The sequence below is a fragment of the Aplysia californica genome, unplaced genomic scaffold (genome assembly GCF_000002075.1).
Source record: "Aplysia californica isolate F4 #8 unplaced genomic scaffold, AplCal3.0 scaffold00905, whole genome shotgun sequence".
Lineage (NCBI taxonomy): Eukaryota > Metazoa > Mollusca > Gastropoda > Aplysiida > Aplysiidae > Aplysia > Aplysia californica.
The window spans coordinates 221,197-231,053 of NW_004798175.1; the positions used below are offsets into that span (position 1 = coordinate 221,197).

Consider the following 9,857-nt stretch of genomic DNA (forward strand, 5'->3'; position numbering starts at 1 on the left):
GTAGTAGTAGTAGTAGTAGTAGTAGTAGTAGTAGTAGTAGTAGTAGTAGTAGTGTTGTTGTTGTTGTTGTTGTTGTTGTTGTTATCATTATTATCATCATTATTATTGTTGTAGTTGTTGTTGTTGTCAACTGTTTTCTCCCTCATCCCATCTTTCACAGCCGTCTACGTGTCCCTCATGCTAAGCCTTGGCTTCCTGTCGTCCGTGGGCAACTGCATCGTTTCCGTGCTGGAGAGTGACATCGAAAGAGCGAAAGAGGAAGCCGCTGCGAACCAGCAAACTCCAGCACAGCAGCTCTCAATTGATTCTTTCAGGAGATGTGTGTCCGAAAGGTCGGACAAGTCGAAACACTTGAGAGGCGGAGGGACAACAGAGCCGTTCAACAAGGAAGACTGTCTCCGAGACCTTCCTGAACATACTTTTGTGCACAATGGAGGAAGGAAAAATCCCTCCCTCGGGTTGAGAGTTACTATAAATAGACTCAATGGGTTTTCAGGGAAGAGTACATCTCAAAAAGTCAATAATTTATTCCTGTTCGTTCATGTGGCTCTCTTTGTAGGGTGTACGGTGGTTTTGGGGATAATGGTGATGTTGTAGGTTTGTAATTTATTAATAATTGAAGAGTTATGAATTTTATGAATTGGGTGAAAGCGTGCACGGGGTTCGGCAGAAGTCTTTCTCCCTTTATCCTTCTGTTTTCCTTTGTCTATAATTAATGTCTCTCTTTCTGTCTCATTTTCTTTGTCTTTGTCTTTGTCTCTGTGCCCTGTCTCTGTCTGTCAGTCTGTCTATCCTTTTGTCTCTCTCTCTTCTCTCTCTTCTCTCTCTCTCTCTCTCTCTCTCTTTCTCTCTCTTTCTCTCTCTCTATCTATCTATCTCTCCCTCACTCTCTCTCTCCCTGACTCTTTCTACGTCTGTCTCTATACTCCATTCCTGTCTATCAGTGTCTCTGGGTTCCCTTCACTCTCACATTATATTTATCTGCCGATCTGTCTGTTTGCCTGTTTTTCTTTCTATATCTTTCTGTTCTCTCTCTCTCTCTCTCTCTCTCTCTCTCTCTCTCTCTCTCTCTCTCTCGCTGTCTCTCTCTCTCTCTCTCTCTCTCTCTCACTCTCTTTAATATAATCAGCAACAAAAGAAAGCAAGTGACATAATATAGATAAAAAGGGGTAAATAAGTAATATTTCATCTTTTTTTAAATGTCGCCTTGACTCCAAGCCATGGGACAACTTACAGAACGAAAGAAGTTTTAGGAGTGCTTAAAATTTAAAAACAAAACAAAACAACAGTGCACATTGCTTTACAAAACGTTTCAGGCGTGATGAACAGCATGTCGCTGCCACAGTGTTGTTTATGATTGCTCAATAACGAGTGTGACTACCATTTCCATTCATTACAGCTCTTTTATCGACCTTACAAGCGTATTGAGTATGGCCATATTCACAGTTACTCCAAATTTGAGTGATGGTTTGTTGTAACTGGGGTGCTGTGGTGGGTGTTTGTTGGACAAGGTTCAGTTCCTTTTGAACTTTAAAATTCTCTTTTCATGGTAAGTTTTTTTTACCGCGCTCGCAACTGCATAAGGTCATATGAGCTCGCGACCTCGTTTGGATATGCTCTTAGGAATATTGAGTTAAATTGTGGTCGGGGCTTATTGATGGCCATTACTACACTGTTACATTGTTCTTACACAGAACCGGCTTTCGTCAGTGAACTACAGGGTCCCAATATCCAAAGACTTGTCTCACACGAAAATTAATTTGCTGTCTGTCTCTTGCCGAGAGGCTTGGACTCCTCAGATTTGGGTAGCTTTATAGCTGTAGGTTTTTTAGCAGTCTTTGGCGTATTGTTTGTCTAGCTGTTTCAGTGGCGCACCTGAAGCTGCCACGGTGGTGATTTTGTAGAATGGCGCGGTCTTGGCGAGCTGACGTCATAGATCATACAAAGACAGCCAGTTCTGTTCGCATTGTGAATGTTTCTGGTAGCTTGGAAACGCCTTCAAAGCCGACAAATTGGTGACGTAGCAACATCCATATATTTTAAGCCCCTAGTTGCGCTCTGCCCAGCTTGCAATCTTCCAATGGCTCTTCATCTGTTCCTTGCGCTGGGCTCTAGTATCGTTCTCATCGCAGCACTTTTGGCCTACCCTAACCAAGGGTGAACTGTACCCAAGAAATACTATTTTGCTCACCATATTGTTCACGCGAGATAAAATGAAGCACATAAGCTGTTGTTATTGTTGCTGTTGTTTGCTTTTTTGCCAGGGGGGGGTGGAGGGGGTTGGGTTTTGTTGTAGTTGTTGTTGTTGTTGTTGTTGTTGCTGTCGTTGTTGGGGTTTGTTGTTGTTGTTGTTTTTGTTGAAGTTGTTGTCGTTGTTGTTGTTGTTGTTTTTACGTCCTAATAATTTGACGTTAATTTTCTCCCTGCAGTGGAGCTTCTCGGTAAAGTCATGTGACACACACTCAACAGTGCTGAATCGAGGAAGTCGGGTACCTTCGATTCTCAAGGCATTTTGTGAGTTCTCTAATACATTGTACAGTGGGGCGATCTATGATTTTCTTTTTTTTCTTTTGCTGAGTGTATATAAAATGTTCTCAAAAGGCCTTTAACAGAAAATACAACACAGTTGCTTTTACAGCTACATTGACCCCGTGTTAAAGCCCGTACTTATTACAAAATTATAATAATGTCCTATAGGGTTTAAACCATCTGGCACCACAATATCTTTCTAATTAACTACATGAGTAAATTCCTTCTCCAAAATTACGATCCATTAATTTTTTTTTTTTAAAGAACAACTCAAGACTGTGCTTTGAAAAACATCCCCCCCCCCCTAAAAAAACGGAGGTAGGGCTTTTTTCGACAGCTGCTCCCTCAGTGTGGAACTCAGTCCCACTGCATTTAAGACAGGCTCTTACTTTGACCGCACTCATATCTCTTCTAAAAAGCACGTTCATTTAAATCTCATTGTACTAACTACTTACATTATTTTTCCAACAGCAAGTGGGACCTGTCGCGACAGTGATTGTCCCTATGTGTATGTTTTCTTCGTCAGATCACAAGCCTATATATTATGTATTTGAAAAAATTGTTGGACGTTGAATGGGACAGTATGGATGGAACGTTGATTTAAGTCCAATTCTATTGTGAATCAACTAGAGCCGCCAGTGGTTGGGTGCGATGGACGTGACCTTTATCATTATTATTATTATTATTATTATTATTATTATTATTATTATTATTATTATTATTATTATTGTTGCTGTTGTCGTCATCATCATCGTAATCATCACCAACATCATTATCACCATTATCACCATCATCATCATCATGATCATCATCATTATCATCATCATCATCATCATCATTATTATTATTATTATTGTTATTATTATCATTATTATCATAATAATAACATATTATTATTATCATTATCATTAGATTTCTATAACTATTTTATTATTATTATTATCATCATCATCATCAGCAGCAGCAGCAGCAGTAGTAGTAGTAGTAGTAGTAGTAGTAGTAGTAGCAGCAGCAGCAGCAGCAGCATTATATGTATAATATGTACATAAATACATATATAATTATAGATATATATTATATAATTATATATATTTTATATCATATATACGTTCGTGTGTGTGTGTGTGTGTGCGTGTGTGTGAGTGTGTGTGTGCGTGTGTCTCTGTGTGAATGTGAGTGTATGTATGGCAATGGAATGAAATGCAAAAATTCAATCAATGTCAAAAAGCGCTTCTGTATTAGTATTATGATATGAATTATTTATCGTGTCCTTCGTGATGTTGCTATGTAAGACCATAGTATTATGTACATGTACATACGATCAGAGATAAAAACTTGGCATCGTCAGTTGTTATTTGTTTGAGGTTGTAACCAAAGTATTCCTCGTATTTCCTGTTCAGTCTCAATCAAAATTATTGTAATTCCTTCTTTGTGCATTTAGCGACACTTTGTTACTTTTTTTTTCCAAATTGTTTAAGACAATGTAGCTCATGCCATATTTTAAAATAGTAAGTTGGGTGTTGCAATCCCACATTTAGGGTAATTGCACTGGGTGCTTGTGAAAAATCATTAAGGCTGATAAAATTTGTGATTAGGTTTTTTTGCCATAAATGTATAAGAAATCTGACTCAAGTGTATAATTTGTTTGTACTTTTGTTCGTTTGAATTTTGAGTAAAAAGAAGAACATTGACATAGTAACAATCATTTAGTGCAGGAGAAGAGTAGGACAGACAGACAGACAGACATATAGACAGACAGACAGACAGGCAGATAGACAAACAGACAGACAGACAGGCAGACAGACAGACAGGCAGACAGGCAGACAGACAGACAGACAGACAGACAGACAGACAGACACACAGACAGACAGACAGACAGACAGAATCAAAAGAGGGAAAGAAAAGAACTAGGAGCCAGCAGTGCGGTCCTCAACCACCAGCTCAGTTTACTTGATCAAACGGCTGGAAACTTCTACTCAAACAAGAGCATCTTACTGCTGAAGGTTTTCACCAAATCTCCGTTTGATACATTTGATAAGTAGGTAGTTGGCAAGTACTCTGGTGTGGTTTGCTCCTTCTTTCCTACCAAACATCTATTGTCCTTTTCGCTCCTCCTTCTTTTTTGTGTTTGTTACTCGCTCGAAACATCTCTAGTCTTCGGCACTTATATTGTGTTTCAAGTGCCTGCCTTAAAACTGTAACTAATACTTATAGAAATACAAGCAAATATTTAATACATAATTTGAAGGCGACCAGATTTTCTTTCCCATCATTGAGGGGAAAAGCTAACATCTGGCCATTATTTGACCAAAATGATGCTGGGTAAAAATTGTTTCATTTTTTGTTAGGTTGCCCTTTGATAGGTTTGACAGTTTGATAAAACAAACAGGGGCGAAGGCTGACTTGTTTGACAGGGTAATCAAAGTGAAACGGGACCAGATATGGCCTGTAGATATCACACAAGAATCTTACTCGAGGCGGCGACTCTGAGTTGTGAATGAAAACAAATCCGGAATTCATATTGTATGCTCAACCGCCAAAATAATCGGGAAAGTATCTTGTTAAATATCAGTTCCAACTAAAATTAAATTTAACTTTAGATGTGAATACATAAACACAAAGCAAAAAAGCAGAGATGTCAGTACTAGATCTATATGTTATAGATCTACTAGTGAGTCTAACTCTTTGGTAGAACGTGACAATTATCATTTTTTAAATTTCACATTTGGCTGGTTTTGTTAGCCTTTCGCGGCCAGGAGCTGGTATCATAATCGAGGTCACGATCTGATTATAGGACGGTAAAAAGTCAAGGAAAAAAAAACAAGCACATGCAGCAGTCAAGAGATTATTAGGAGTTAGTTCCCCTCACATTTGTGAGGTAGACTCGACCAGTGTTAGTTAGCTTATATAATCAGGGCTTGTGATTGATTATAACTGTGATGAAACAGCTTTGACTGCTATGCACATGTTCCCTTCAACTCTATTGGTAGACTCTTCCAGCCTCACTTTAAGCTTACTTAAAGCTTGCGACTGCTTATGGAGTGGCCCGAGAGGGGTGTGGAGGCTATTTCTGTGGCCGTGAAACCGTTTTGAATGTTAGGCATACTGTTCATTGTTGATTACGAACGTCTTTTTTACATATAATTTAAGAGGTTTACTTTTATGGATGAATTTGACAGCGACAATGTTTCAAAATTAGGAAGGGGAGCAGTGATTATTTGATTATATAGACGCTTCGCCCCTGAAAACAAGCGTCTGCTGTGTAACGCTGTTGCATATAGGAACCTCGAGTTCAATTCCCGAGTTGGGATAAAATTCTTATCGAGCATCTCTGTCTTTCAGCTGGAATAGTGTATCCCCCTCAGCCTTGCTTGTCTCTGACACGTATGATCGGAAGCCTACCTCCTATCCCTAAAGGATCTCAGTTGTGCCGATGGACCTACATTTTTAAAAAGTTCGGTAAAATATAAAAAGAAACAATCAGAAGACGTTTAGACATTGCAGGGTCAGATGTTTTGTTTTGTTTGCTCTTGGAATGGGATAAGCCCTAAAACACTTCGGGTCAAATCTGAATAGCAAAGATGTGGTACGTGCGTTTAAATTATTATGACCTTATTATGCAGTTCGCTACCTTGGAATTACAAAGTTCTATCTGACATTGTTTTTGCCATTTTGAGTAACTATGGTCATGAGGCCAGAAACAAAATTGTCTATCTGCTCTATCGAAAGCGTCAGATTCTTCGGAGTCGTTATCACGATATTTATTGAATTGCATTTTTTTTAAAAGTTTGACTTGTTTTAAACTTACATTTTTTTACGTCAAATTTCTCAAAACTGATACTGAGCAGATAGAAATTTGTATTTTTAGGGTAGCGAGTTGCGAGCGGCAAAACAAAAAACAAAGTTGTGGTCAGGTTGTTGTCTCCTGTATTTAGCCTTCATTATTAGACCCCATCCGATTCGATTTGATCACGAAGATCGGGTCCATTTGACCAACGGATATCAGCTGTTGGACTATCATCAGACAAGGTATAAAGAGAGAGAGAGAGAGAGAGAGAGAGAGAGAGAGAGAGAGAGAGAGAGAGAGAGAACGAGGCAAGCTCGAGAGTATATCTGTACACAGAAACGTCGTTTCACCGTTACCCTTGCTGGCCCTCACAGGCAGTAGGATCGAAGAAACTCTTTTCCATCTGAATGATCAAAATTGTGTTGATAGATGCAGTCATGACCTTTGTAATAACACTGTCATTGTAAACGATCAAGACAAATTTCTCCCTGTGAGACGAATATGAAATAAATTCATTTTCACTCTTTGTCAGAGTCCACATAAACAACACATTGCAACAACACTGCTCAATTCTAATACTTCCGACCGATTTATTAATGAACAAGGGACTAAACAGTTTCCGTTTTTTCGTTTAACCAATATTATAACAATAACACAGAGTGGAGGTCACGTAAAGTCGTCTGTGGTTGAAGAGAAAATGGTCTTTCTGATCATATTATAGTCTTTGAGAGGGGAGTTTGGAGGTTTGGGCAAATGGATGTTCTTCCGCTGTTTCAGAATAGACGTCGCTTATAGGGTGAGGGAGAGAGCAGTTCTAAAGGTCTTTTGGGTCAAAGTAAATTTACACCCTACCCCCTTCCGCCCAAAGACGTTTATGGTGCTCTGTTTCCTGTTGCTGAAAGACTTGTCTACGATTTCACGGGGAAATTCCCAGTGACCCTGATTGTTGCACACTATGTCTCAGCTGTTCCAAACGATGGTGCCGGAAAGGAGGGGGGGGGGGCAACTTTATTTTAAACCGCTCTTCCAACACACCATGACTTATTTGATTTAAGAGTTAATTGCAAGTAGCTTTTAGGCTGCCGTCGTCACAGTGACAATAGGGTCCACTGCTCCTGACGAAGCAGGTTCCTTTGGGGCCGCAGTTGTACCACATGCATGCGTTAGCTGAAGAAAGAGAAGCCGAGTTGTAGAGTACTGAATTAAAACTACAGGTAATGATAAATAATAATAATTAGCTTTAAAATTTGTATGGCGTATATCTCCTCTTAACGTGCTTTTTAAAGCCTATATTTTACCACCAAACGCTAAAACACGTGGAAACATTCTCGGCTTCCCATGAAGCATAGAGAGCAAGCAGCCGACTAACCGCTCAAACACAAACAGACTCGCAAGGTCTTTCGTGGTGTACAATCGGGTACCCATTCCCACCTAGCTGAAGTGAGGGAATTAGTGTTCAGTGCTTTTCCCATGGACACACCGCCGGTATTTTTTTTTCTTCAAGTCCAAATCTAAAATAGATACATGTATAGGCAATCACGGTTCGCCCTTTATTTTTCTGCTTGGATACCCTCCAAAAGTTTAATATTATCCTAATCTTTTTTTCCAAACGACAAATTATTTGTGCCAGATCTGCGACAGACATCGGTTTTCATGGTTCTCCATTCATTCCTTTGTTGGATGCTCTTAAAAAAGCTACGTTTCACTGATCTTTCCCCATTACCAATTTGTTTAGGTTCCCTTAGTAGTTTGCTCTGGGCCTACTCCTGCCTCGTTTGCCTTCAATTTTGCCAGTGAGAGCTAGATGTTCAAGACCCTATGTCTATTCCCGAGTCCAAAAAAACTACAAATGTCGTTTCCTGGTTGTTTTTAACAGTGAGTGTCCCACGTGGGCTTTATCTTTATCAAGAACTACCTCATTTGATTTCTTTTACTTCCACGATATTCTTAGCAGTCTCCTAAGACTCTCTAAGTCTAAGTAAATAAATTATGTTGGTATAAATGTACCTCTTTAGCATTCTGTTCTTTTATCACTAATTTTTTTATTTTAAATAGTTCCCTGTTCTGTTTATTTACTGAGTATCTGTAAACGCATCCAGAAATACATTTAGTACACTAATCATGAAAGTAAAAGTATATAATGTTTTTAGATTTTCCTTACCGGCAGCTAGGTGCACAAGACATGCAACGGTGAAAAGGACCAAGAGGAAAACTTGCAGAGCGGCAGACATCTTGAGTACGAGGGCAGATTTAAAACAGGCGAACCAACCTTGGTACAGTTTGAAGAAGATCTGTTAACGTCAACACGAAGGACGGTGCGTTTCCTGGCTTTTTATACTGCATGTCATTGTTTTGCGTGACCCAAAGAAAAGAAAACAAACTATAACAATAACTTTTTTTAAAAGCAAAGAAAGGAAAAACTGTAGTGTGGGAAACACCGGCTGTACAGTGGCTTGATATTACACAAGGAGTCCAGAGACGCAAGGGTTGAAGCACGAAAACGACAAATTAAGCAGTACAGTGTGTCTAAAAGAAAAGAGGACCAATATGAAGGGTAAGAACTCACTCGTCCCTAGATCTACACTAATTTCAACAAAAATTGGAACATATAAATTCAACCCTGAGGAAGTCAAGTCTGTAAATATGAAGAAAATCAATAGATGCGTGCGAGAGTTAATATCAAGTTTTAAAAATTTCAAGCAAAAATGGGTAAAACGCAAATTTGTATTCCTTATAAATAAATGTTGAGCTACATGGGGCGTGATCGGCCCTTATTGGTTGCAAGACAAGGACAGTAAAGCCACAAACAGTCACCTCAGATAGATATCTATGTGCCGAGAAAGTTTTGGAGACATTAGGGGAGAATACTATGTTATACCGTACAGGCCTGGTTCCAGTAGGATGGGGTCACGACACACACATCAAGAGAGGCCCTGAAAGAAATGGTTCCAAGAAATGTTTGGGGAACGCCGAAAATTTACAAATGAATGGATACCACATTTTCCCAATCTTGACCCCGTTCAGTTATTACCTTTGGGGGGTTTGACAGAGTCTAGGGAATCAACACACAAACAATCGGACAGTTGAAACTTAATGTTGACAAGACGTCGAAAGAATCGGCACAGAAACATGTCACAGGGTTATTCAAAATTTCCAGTGGCGCACGGGAAAATAAAATGGTCTACACCTGGTGATTTAAATACCCAATACCTTCTTTGAGTTATGTAGTAATCAATTTAGTATCAGATCTACTGTTTCTTCAATGCAAAAATAGTGATTATTTGAAATAGAACAATGTGGTTGATTTGTAAGAAGTAGACTCTACTGCAAGGTTTGCCTTTAGGTCTTTTTTTATTGAAATTTTAAAAATGTGATAGTTTTCGAACGAATGGGCTATTTTTTTTTTATTATTAAAAAATATACCGTCAGTTTTATTGAAATTGTCTCACAAATGACCGAGTTATTTCCGTTTAAGATGGTCCCTTTAAGAAAAAAGGTACATGTACTCATACATTGTAATAGCAGTAGTAGTAGCAGCAGC

General features: G+C 39.0%; 1 long non-coding RNA gene across 1 annotated transcript; it reads right to left on the minus strand.

Annotated features, from left to right (window-relative positions):
- Window positions 1-6,886: 6,886 nt before the first annotated feature.
- On the minus strand, window positions 6,887-9,775 carry LOC118478754. The gene is made up of 2 exons (XR_004859267.1): window positions 8,478-9,775; window positions 6,887-7,483 (listed from the first exon to the last, which is right to left on the minus strand). It is a non-coding gene; the product is annotated as an uncharacterized LOC118478754 (long non-coding RNA).
- Between the last annotated feature and the right edge of the window lie 82 nt (window positions 9,776-9,857).